General features: G+C 39.9%; 1 protein-coding gene across 1 annotated transcript in view; it reads right to left on the reverse strand.

Moving 5' to 3' along the window:
* rhobtb4 (Rho related BTB domain containing 4) overlaps window positions 1–9,451 on the reverse strand; it is a 46,716-nt gene extending 37,265 nt beyond the window's left edge. Inside the window, exons 1-2 of the mRNA XM_037681100.1 lie at window positions 9,308–9,451; window positions 8,637–8,774 (exon numbers count right to left, since the gene is read on the reverse strand). The gene's annotated coding sequence lies outside the window, so the exon portion shown is untranslated. The remainder of the gene's footprint in view (window positions 1–8,636; window positions 8,775–9,307) is intronic.
* Window positions 9,452–9,861: the final 410 nt, after the last annotated feature.

Consider the following 9,861-nt stretch of genomic DNA (forward strand, 5'->3'; position numbering starts at 1 on the left):
TAAAAGAGAGATGCAAATCGACCAAGATACCCAAATATTTGTAGGAATCGACAAATTCAATTGGGACACCATTTGAACAATTTTGAGTTCTAGAATTGCGCCGCTCAAGGTTGCTGCATTTTGGAGCAGCTCTGTTACTCTCATTTTAAGATTTTGTTTTTGGAAACATTAATTCCTCTTTTTCTGGATTTAAATCACATTTTTCGGATGACTGTCCACTCCCGTATTGGATGCTGTGCAGCTGTAAGGTTTTTTACTGAAACTTTTTTAGTTTTGGACATTTGTTATGATGCGTAACCATGGCAACAAGGCAGTTTTCTACAACCAACAGCAGCTGATTAACATCTCAAAAGCTCAAATGATATCTCAATTACAGCCCCAAATCTCAAATGAGTTGAAAGGATGTTCTGTGGATGCATTCTCATCTACCTGCCAGCTGTGCTCAAGTGCCTGACCACTGAGATCCAGGAACTAGCAGGAAACATGGCTCATGACAGCGGAAGGACAGGATCGTCCCTCGGCACCTACAGTTGGCTTTCTGCAGTGACGAGGAACTTGACAGACTGCTGGGAGGAGTGGCCATCGCTCTGGGAGGAGTTCTGCCTGGCATTCGGGTGGTCCTACAGCCCGGGGGAACCGAGAGGTCAGCCGAGTCTGGGTGGATGGATCGGACGACATCTGCAGCCAGTTTCTTAGGATCCACTGTGGGATGGACCTTTACAAGAGATCCTTCCTGTCTACAGCCATCAGTATCTATAACATCTCTTAATGAAATGAGGATAACGAGTTAAAACAACAAAAAATTTCCCTTTGGGATTAATAAAGTATTTTTGAATTTGAATTGAATTGAATTTGGGGATAAAATCAGAGGAAGAACTGCTGGGACCAACTTCCTGTTTGAAAAAAAAAAACATCCCTTTGATTTTGTTGACATCTAGAACAAGCTTGAGACGGAACAAATCTGACTGGATGATGTCAAAAGTGGATTGCAAAAACTGGAAAGCCTTATCAACTGTTTTAGCTTGACAATAAACAACTGTATCATCAGCATAGAAGCGTAAGGATGCATCAGGGATGCTCTGATCCTACATTGATCCTTGTTGTTTTCTTGTGCTTTGGAGTTGTGTAATTTCATGTTTAGAGAGAAATGCAATGGTTATTTTGATCAAATAGCTTAATGACTTTATGATCAATTTAATTCTAATGTGAAATACGCAGAAACTCTCTCCTTAGATGACCCCACTTGATAAATTTGAACAGTGTTTGCGTCACCACCAAATGTCTTTCAATTTCTTACATTTTTCAATAAAACATGAAGTTAATAAAAAAAAAAAAAGAATGTTATATATTTTGTATGTATGCAATGTTGTAGCTTATAAATGTATTCAAGTTTAAAAAACAAAACAATCCATCAATTACAGATTTTTATGTGGGAACAAACTACAGAGATTGGTTTCAGGCATATATTAACTGCAATGATGACAGAACCCTCGTCTTCAGACTCGATACCACCAGTTAGCGTAACTGATTCATCCAGTCAGGAATGTGAGAGGAGAGACTGGAAAGGCACACCAGAGGGTGTCAGTCAGGTTGCATCAACATTCTAAAGCTGTCAAATCTGAGCGGCACTGACAATGGCTTAGACCAGCCTTGAAAAGAAACACCTTACTTAAGAGTTATTTATAAACACAAATTAAAATTGTGTGGTTTCATGAGTGGGTTGGCCAAGATGAAACAAGTCTAACCCTGATTAGCAGGAATGACACCCTTGGGTGTTTCTCTCTCTCTAAATAAAAGTGTAATGCTTTCAGCTCAAATGAAGCCACATACCCAGGAGGAGAGAGCAGGAATGTGTCAATGTGTTTATGTCTTCACGGTGCTGAAGAGGTTTGTGGCTTTTGAAGGTTTAAGGGCTTCACCGTTTGAGTCATTGCCTCTGTGTCAGCTCAAGTGCGTTGACAGACCTTTCTGTGAGATGATATTAAAGTTTGTACGAGTGAATGCAAACACCACCATTTTCATGTTCCCATTGCTTTTCCACAACCAGTTCCTGGTCCTCTGTTCTGCCACACCCACCTTCCCCTGTTCTCCATTCCTGCTAGTTTCAGCTGCATTGTCTCCTCATCAGCCCCAGCCTATTTAGCCTTTCAGTTTTAGTTTCAGCTTCAGTTAAGCATTGCTGTGCTCCATGCCTTGGCCTCAGCCTCAGTTCTTGCAAGGTGTTTGCTGCTATGTGAGCTTTTATTGTTGTAAAATAAAGTTAAGCGCTCCAAACTTTGGCTTGCATTCTTGGGTCCAACCTACTGCAAACCGTGACAAAAATTAGTCATGTTAAAATGCCACAAAAACAAATCTCAGTGTGGCATCTAGCAGTGTCCCCTTTCAGATCATTTTCCAGTACTTTCCCTGCTCTAACAAGTAAAACAGATTTGGCTTCTCTGGCATGCCTTGTCTCACCCAAGCAGAGCCACGATTCTGCCATAGGTGTTAATTAGCGGGGTCTCTTAATTCTCAGTTTGCAAGTGTCAAAAAAGAAAGGCAGATGGAAAGACAGGCAGTGAGGATGTGTAAACAAAACAGGAAGATAAGCAGACAGCCAAAGCTTGCAGGCATAGAAAATTGGAGACACTAGAGATTACCACTGTGTGAACAACACAGAAGCAGGACATATGAGGCTGTTTGGACTCTCATGCAAACATGTGAAGTACATAGTACGGTCGAGTTCCAAGGTCCTGGGGAGGATGCAAGGAGTCGAGTCCACCTGTTCATCTAGAGTTTAACAACACGTATCCACAACTTTTTTTGCTAAACCTCTGATCACCTCTTGTAATGTAAAAAGCAGTCTGGGATTGCACAACACACACATTTGAATCCCTAGATGGCATTCCCTCAGTCATATGACGGTGCCAGTTTGCTCAAGGGGATTGGCTTTCTGCCACAAATGAGTGGAGCAAACAGATGCGGAAAAAATAGACACCCTGGGATCAGATTACACACGGAGTTGCACACAGGTTATAAGAATATGCATGTAGAATCACATGCAGACACAGGGGGATATGTTTGTCATGGTCACACATCCTCACAGCCATCATACAACACAAAACATCTCATAAGAGTAAGAGGAATCAGAAACAGAAAGTAGCTACAGCCAAGGAACCAAATGGTACTGCTTGGTGTTTTGGTCACGTCATATAGTCTTCTCCTAAGATGCAGACACAGACACAAACAATTGCAAATAACATCACAGAAATATAAGTGAAAAATAAATGTACCACAACACATCTAATTGCAACCTGTATTTGTTGGCTAAGTAAAAAAATACCTAAACAATTTTCATTTACTGGCTTTATGAGACTAACCTGTATAAATAAAGGTTGAATGAATGGTTAAGAGTTTCTAACCTGAGATATCAAAGCAACAATTAGTGCAAAGCCTTTATTTTATTTTAGTTCATTACCCACTTATGGATTCCACTTTCACTGTAATTCTAGTGCACCCTGACCTCACTTGGACCTCTTGTAACCAGTTATTTTAGAAGTCAGGCAATGCAGAAAATGCACCCAGACAGAGTTTCCTGTAGTGCACAGTTAAAACGAGAGACACTGACACTCAAAAACATGAACAGGCACTTGTAGAAAAAAATAAATAAATAAGAAAAAACACATTAAAGACTTTATAGATATCAAAATTTGGCTAGCTGACCAAATATTTTAGCCCAGGATTCTTTCAGTGTGTCCTGTCAACAGTGATATTGCATAATGTATCCAGCCAACCTAGACCTCTGAACACATTGCTCCGTCAGACCCTGGCCTATCTCCAACGCTGAAGCAACCTTGAGCTGGAGTTCTCAGCTGAGCTGGGTTTCTTATCTCCTCTGACCCATTCGGTCTGGTACTGTCCTTGCTCATAGCGCGACACCTTCTTATCCACGTCTCTCAGCACGGAAACAGCTTGTCCTCTCACACATGATCTGCCTACTGTCAGGTGTGTTTTACTTCATCCATTCACAAAATCATAAAACATTCAGGATATGTTCTTTTTTTAATAGCGTAAGAGCTGCTTCGTTTGGGCAAGAGGGGTTTGTTTAGTTTTGATCATTAAAACGAGCTGAACAGGGGAAAAAACAGAGAGATCTACTAACACAAGACAGTTTGTTACCACATCACAGATGTTCTAAAAGCATTTCACATGTGGAATCAGTTTGAAGTGGGTGTCAGCTGACCTCTTTCTTTACCTCCAACCAGAATGTTTCAACGTCATCTTTCAACATTTTTTTGAGGATATCAGAAAAGTTTCAGAAAGTTGTTTCAAGCAGCATGTTTTATTTGATTCATCGCAGTCGCATTCAGTCTGGCACAACTCTATCTTCCCAGTACTTCATTTTCTCTCGGTACCACAGCAGCCTTGACACCAGCTGCCCCACCCCCACAGTCGAAAACCCCTCGTGTCCCTCTTCCCTAGTTCTGCTCTCTATTTTTCTCCCTTCTTTTTGACTCCTCGCCACAGCTTGGTTTCTTTTCTTATTTATTTTCAAGCTATCTGCTTCTCTTCTTCTCTTCTCATCTCCTGGATCGTTAAACTTTTCCAAATTTTTTTTTTTTCCTTTTTTTTTTATCTTGTTGAGGTCTTATGACAAAAAAAAGAGCAGTGGCTAATAAGAAGCTACATTTACAGTTTCCACCCCCAGCACAATAAACTCATCTATTTATTTATCTCATCATCAATTGCCTCTTCAATAATGTTTCCCCTTCCAAACAAACTAAAGAGGTCAAACATCATGTGGTGATGTGTGATAAAGGGTGCAATGGCTGTGAGCCCTTTGTGTGCAAATGCTGAACACTAAAGTTGTGTACACATTTTTTTTTTTTTGTTATAACTTTAACAACCAGAGTCAGGGCATTTCTCAAAGAAAAGCATTTCACCCACCATCTTCCATGCCAGTTTTAGACCAACATCACTGTATAGTAAACAAATAAGTTATATCCATTTCGCTCAAACTTCAAAAACAATGTTGAACATAATCTCATGCAATGTTGCAAGAATGATTTTCAGCTACTAGCACAACCAATTTTAACTCAGTATCTGTAAAACCGTCTGAGTTATAGCCATTTATATGTAGGCCAATGCTGATTAGCTTTGGAGGCCATCTTGAAATGGACTGACTCCGTAAGTTAATCAGTTGTAGATGTACATGCAATGATTATTTCCTAGAAAATGTGTAATCTTCCATCCAGTGACTTGTGATATATTTTGCTAACAGACGAACAAGGCTAACCCCAACAGTTGGTGCTAAAGTTTTGAGCAAAAATATTGTGCAATGATTTGTAGTTTGTGATTTAACTCCTGGCTATGACGTCATCAAACTTTAGCACAATAGCTGTAAAACTCACTGAATTACAGCAACTTTTCTGTTTTCTAAAGTGTGTTGACTGTGGTGGCCATATTGAACGGGTTTGGCTCCAAATCTTATTTAGTTTTAGAGGGGGAGATTAAATAATTATGTTTTGAAAGTTTCAATAAAATTCATCCATTGATTTGATATATATATATATATATATATATATATATATATATATATATATATATGTACTGTATTAGAGAGACAGTTAACTCCAATTAGTTAATGACATATTTTTCAGCAAAAATCCTGTGTAGTCTGTTACCACTGAAAATTTATATTGGGCATTTGTCTCCAGCTACTATCAAACTAAATTATAGCTCAATGTTTGTAAAACTGACTGAGTTATATCTATTTGGGTGCATGCGTGCGTGCATGCCTGCGTGCGCATGTGTTAGCTCAGTTGGTTGTGGTAGCCTCGTCGCACCATGTTGACTCCAAAAGTTAATCAGTTGTAAGTGTACATCTAATAATTACTTTCTTCAGTTTTCACCAGTCTGTCCATTGGTTCTTTAAGTATTTTGGTAACAGGCAGACAGACACACAGACACTCATGCACACAGACAGCAAAAATATTGCCCACTTTTGCCTTTTGGCAGCAGACAATACTTATTTCCCACCATCTCTGCACACCCAGATATAAAACCATCCCCAGTCAAATAAAACATTTCTACCCTTGCTTCCAGTAACTTTGGAAACAGCTGAAGGGAGGCGTTGGCTCGAAGTAGACCATGCATGTGTGTCTTAGCGAGTGTGGGATATTGCTCCACTCACACAAAGACACCACTTCTTATATGTCTCCCAGCTGTGTGAACTTGGCTCACTAAACAGCTATCCAGCAGTCAGAAATGTTTGGTGTGTAACCCTACTGGAAAGCCTAGTTTTACCCACCCACACACACACACACACACATATACACGCACACACAGAGGCTCCTTGGAGACAACGCAACCCTCTGAACAGGGGCAGACAAAGGGGACGGGCCTCACCCCAAAGGAAGAATGGTTCAAATTCCACAGCTGATAGAAAAACACCGAGGAGTGCACAAGAACAGAGGAACTGATATCAACTCCGTCAAACCGTCTATCTGTACCCAGCACATTATTCTGGGGAAAAGAATGATAAAAACAAGGAAAGAACAAAGAGACTCAGGAAATGTTGTCCTGCCAGCAGCAGAGATGGATTATGTTTGGGGCGGTTGTCAGAGATACGGAGTTTCCTCCCAAACTTAGACCAAAAAGTGGAGCAACCACAGTTTGTCAGTGACTCCATCCCTCTGCTATGTCTCCAAGTTTGAACTCACTATGAGTGTCTAAGGCGTCTCTAAAAAAAATTAACTCCATTATTTTAAAGCAAATGTTACACTTGAAATAAATTCTATATAAATACATAAAATGCATGAGAAATTAAAGCCAAAATTTAAAATATTTGAAGTAGAGTTTTGTGGGAATGTTACTGAAACGTACGCACACAGCTCTTTGAACAACCTCACTTTGGTCAAATTTCAATCTCAACAAATTGATGAGCTAATGGCTAGTCAGAGTATAGGGCCAAGGCCAAAGTGGATTGACGCCATCCTAAAATAACTCCAGTCTACAAAATTTCATGTCACACATGTAACACACACATGTTTAATGGCTACAACACAATCAGTTTTACCGATATTGTGCTAACATTTGGTGCGGCAGCCAAGGAACACATACATTGAGTGCATTAGATCACGTTCATTTACTGTGCGTTGAATTAAGAACAAGTACTGTAGCTGTGGCACTATTTCCAGTGCAAGTGGGGCAATTTGTGGCAGAAAAATCACATTTCTGCCTGAACAACCACGTAATCTAAAATGGACAAAGGCTTACGAGTTTCAAAAAAACAATATTTGCATGAACTGCTATCAATTTTTAGACACTAGAGATGTTTTAATACAGTAGTCCCTCGCTACTTTGCTGTTCGTTTTTCATGGACTCGCTCTATCACGGTTTTTCAAAGTGAAATTAAACATGACACACAATTGGCTGATTGATGGATGAGCTGCACAATCAGCATGGCATTTATATTTAAAATAAATTATTTTAAATTATTTAGTCTCTGATGCACCTGTGTGCAGCCCCTCCTGCAGCTGTGGGCTGCACACGCTACAGGAGAAGCTTCCTCCTGCAGTGTGTCAGACCTCCGATCTGCAGTGGAGAAGTGGGCGTGGTCGAGAGCGCTGGCAGCAAAGAGCAGCCGAGGCAGAGAGGGGGAAATCATGACATTCTGTACTCTTTTAGAGTTTATGAACATTGTTTAAAATATTGCAAGAGTGTGGGAATGGATTAAAATATCTTATTATATATATATATATGTATATAAATACTAAAATAAACTACGATTTACTACGTGTACTAGTATTCCTACTTCGCGGTTTTTCACTTATCACAGGGCTTCAGGGTACGGATCCCCCACGATAAATGAGGGACTACTGTACAGCAGAAATTAGCTTTGGGTTCATTCCCACTTAGTTTAGCCTTTAGTCAATTGTTTAAATAAAAATAAAACCTCTTTTCTCAAGAGTGAGGTCATTCAAAGAGCTATCTGTGACATGTAAGATGTTTATTACTTTTCCCCAAAAAAGTCCCTTTTAAATGATCTGTACTATCCCTTTCGCTAATCCCATGTTTTTTTTTTTGTTTTTTTATTTATTATTCCCAGAGAAAAAAAGTCTGATCAGGAGTGCATTCAGAAAAGAAAAAAATAAATAATAATAATGATAATTAGAGGAGTTTAACAAGTATTTGAAGTGAAATACGCACTTTGGTGTACATATTTCACAAACATTTACTACAAAAACAATTTGTTGTGGCATACACACACACACACACACACACACAAGCACGTACACATGTATGAATGTGAAATATGTCTTTATCACTTGAGTGCAGCTCTTCACGTGAGTTCATTTAAAGTGGCGCACCCATTTTTTTTTTTCTCTCCAAACTTTAATACTGTACTCTATATGTGATCGAAAAAGACTCGACGTAAGAAAAGTGCCAAAAGAAAAAAAGTTTTACAAACTATAAGCTGTAAGAAAAAAAAAAATGAATCTAATATTTTGAAGCAGAAGTTTAAATTTCGCTTCGAGCTTTTCTGTCGATAAAAGCAGAAGAACCGTTATATAATCTGCAGACAGCCTGCACTAGACTTATTGTTATTAAAGATTAAATCACAACCAGATAAGCGCATGCAATAATGCTCCTACCTTCAACGCGCTGTGTTCACTTCAGATCTCTCTCTCTCCCTTGTTTTTCGGTCCACTTCAGTTCACACCTCCCCAGCTGCTCCTCTTCCTCCTCAGTCCACTCTGAGCTGCGCTCCTCTCTCGCTTCTCCCCATTCAGCTGCAACGCACAAACATGAGATCACTTCACAGCGCTCTCCCTCCTCTTTGGGAGACAACATCTGACCGAACAAGCTGGAAAACACTTGCTCCCCCACGACACTTCCTGTCTAAATGATGTTTGGTGCGGATCTGACAGAAAATTAAAAAAATGAATAATAAAAATTAAAAAAAACTCAGGATTGCTGGAGCCGAGAGACGCTGCGAGGAATGCAGCTCCACAATACTGCTGAGTGTTGCAACCCCCCCACCACTCCGCCTGCTTTGTTCCAAGTCGACCTGTTTGTGGTCCTGATGTGACCCCAACACGACCCCCCCCCCCCCCCACACACACACACACACACACACACATACTTCCACCCCCGCAAGGTACATACAAAAACCTTGTTGTGGAAGGAGCGCATGGAGGACGGGAGCGACTTTTGTCTGCAGGTGCCTCGATCTTTTGGAAACTGCATTTCCTTTTGTCATGATTTATATGTCTTGGATAAATATTTATATATTTGTATATACAGTGCATGTTTAAACCCTCACCTAAATGTTCTGCCTGAAGTTTGATCCCGGCTGTCCCTCTGCTCCCCTCGGCGCGTGATGGAGAAGATGCTGGCGGAGCTGCAGGGACGTTCCACTCAGGACCATCCTTCACCCACAGCACGCTGCGGTCTGTCAACACGCGCTGTGACGACAGCCTCGGTATAGTCTGTGGAGCCACACCCATCCATTCATAAAGTACATGCAGGACCAGCCCCCACCACCCGACCGGATTGCGCGCGTGCAAAGAAGACTGGCAAATTCTTATCAAAGTCAAGCAGCTATTTTTTTTAATTTTTTTTATTAATTTAGTCATTAATAAACAAAACAAATCATCAAAAAGAAAAAAAAAAACATTGGATGAAAAGGGTGCAGAAAGACTAAATAATATCTGCCCCTTATTTAAAAAAAAAAAAATGAAATAACTTTAAACAAACAACTCAAGAATAAATGGAAAAATAAAATAAATTCTAGCTCTGATCTCACTCTGGAACACACTTTTAGTGATTTTTTAAATATATACATTTAAAGTTTGATTACATTTGTAATAATTTCAT

This window comes from Nematolebias whitei, chromosome 8 (genome assembly GCF_014905685.2).
Source record: "Nematolebias whitei isolate Nwh7 chromosome 8, NemWhi1, whole genome shotgun sequence".
NCBI classification, from domain to species: domain Eukaryota; kingdom Metazoa; phylum Chordata; class Actinopteri; order Cyprinodontiformes; family Rivulidae; genus Nematolebias; species Nematolebias whitei.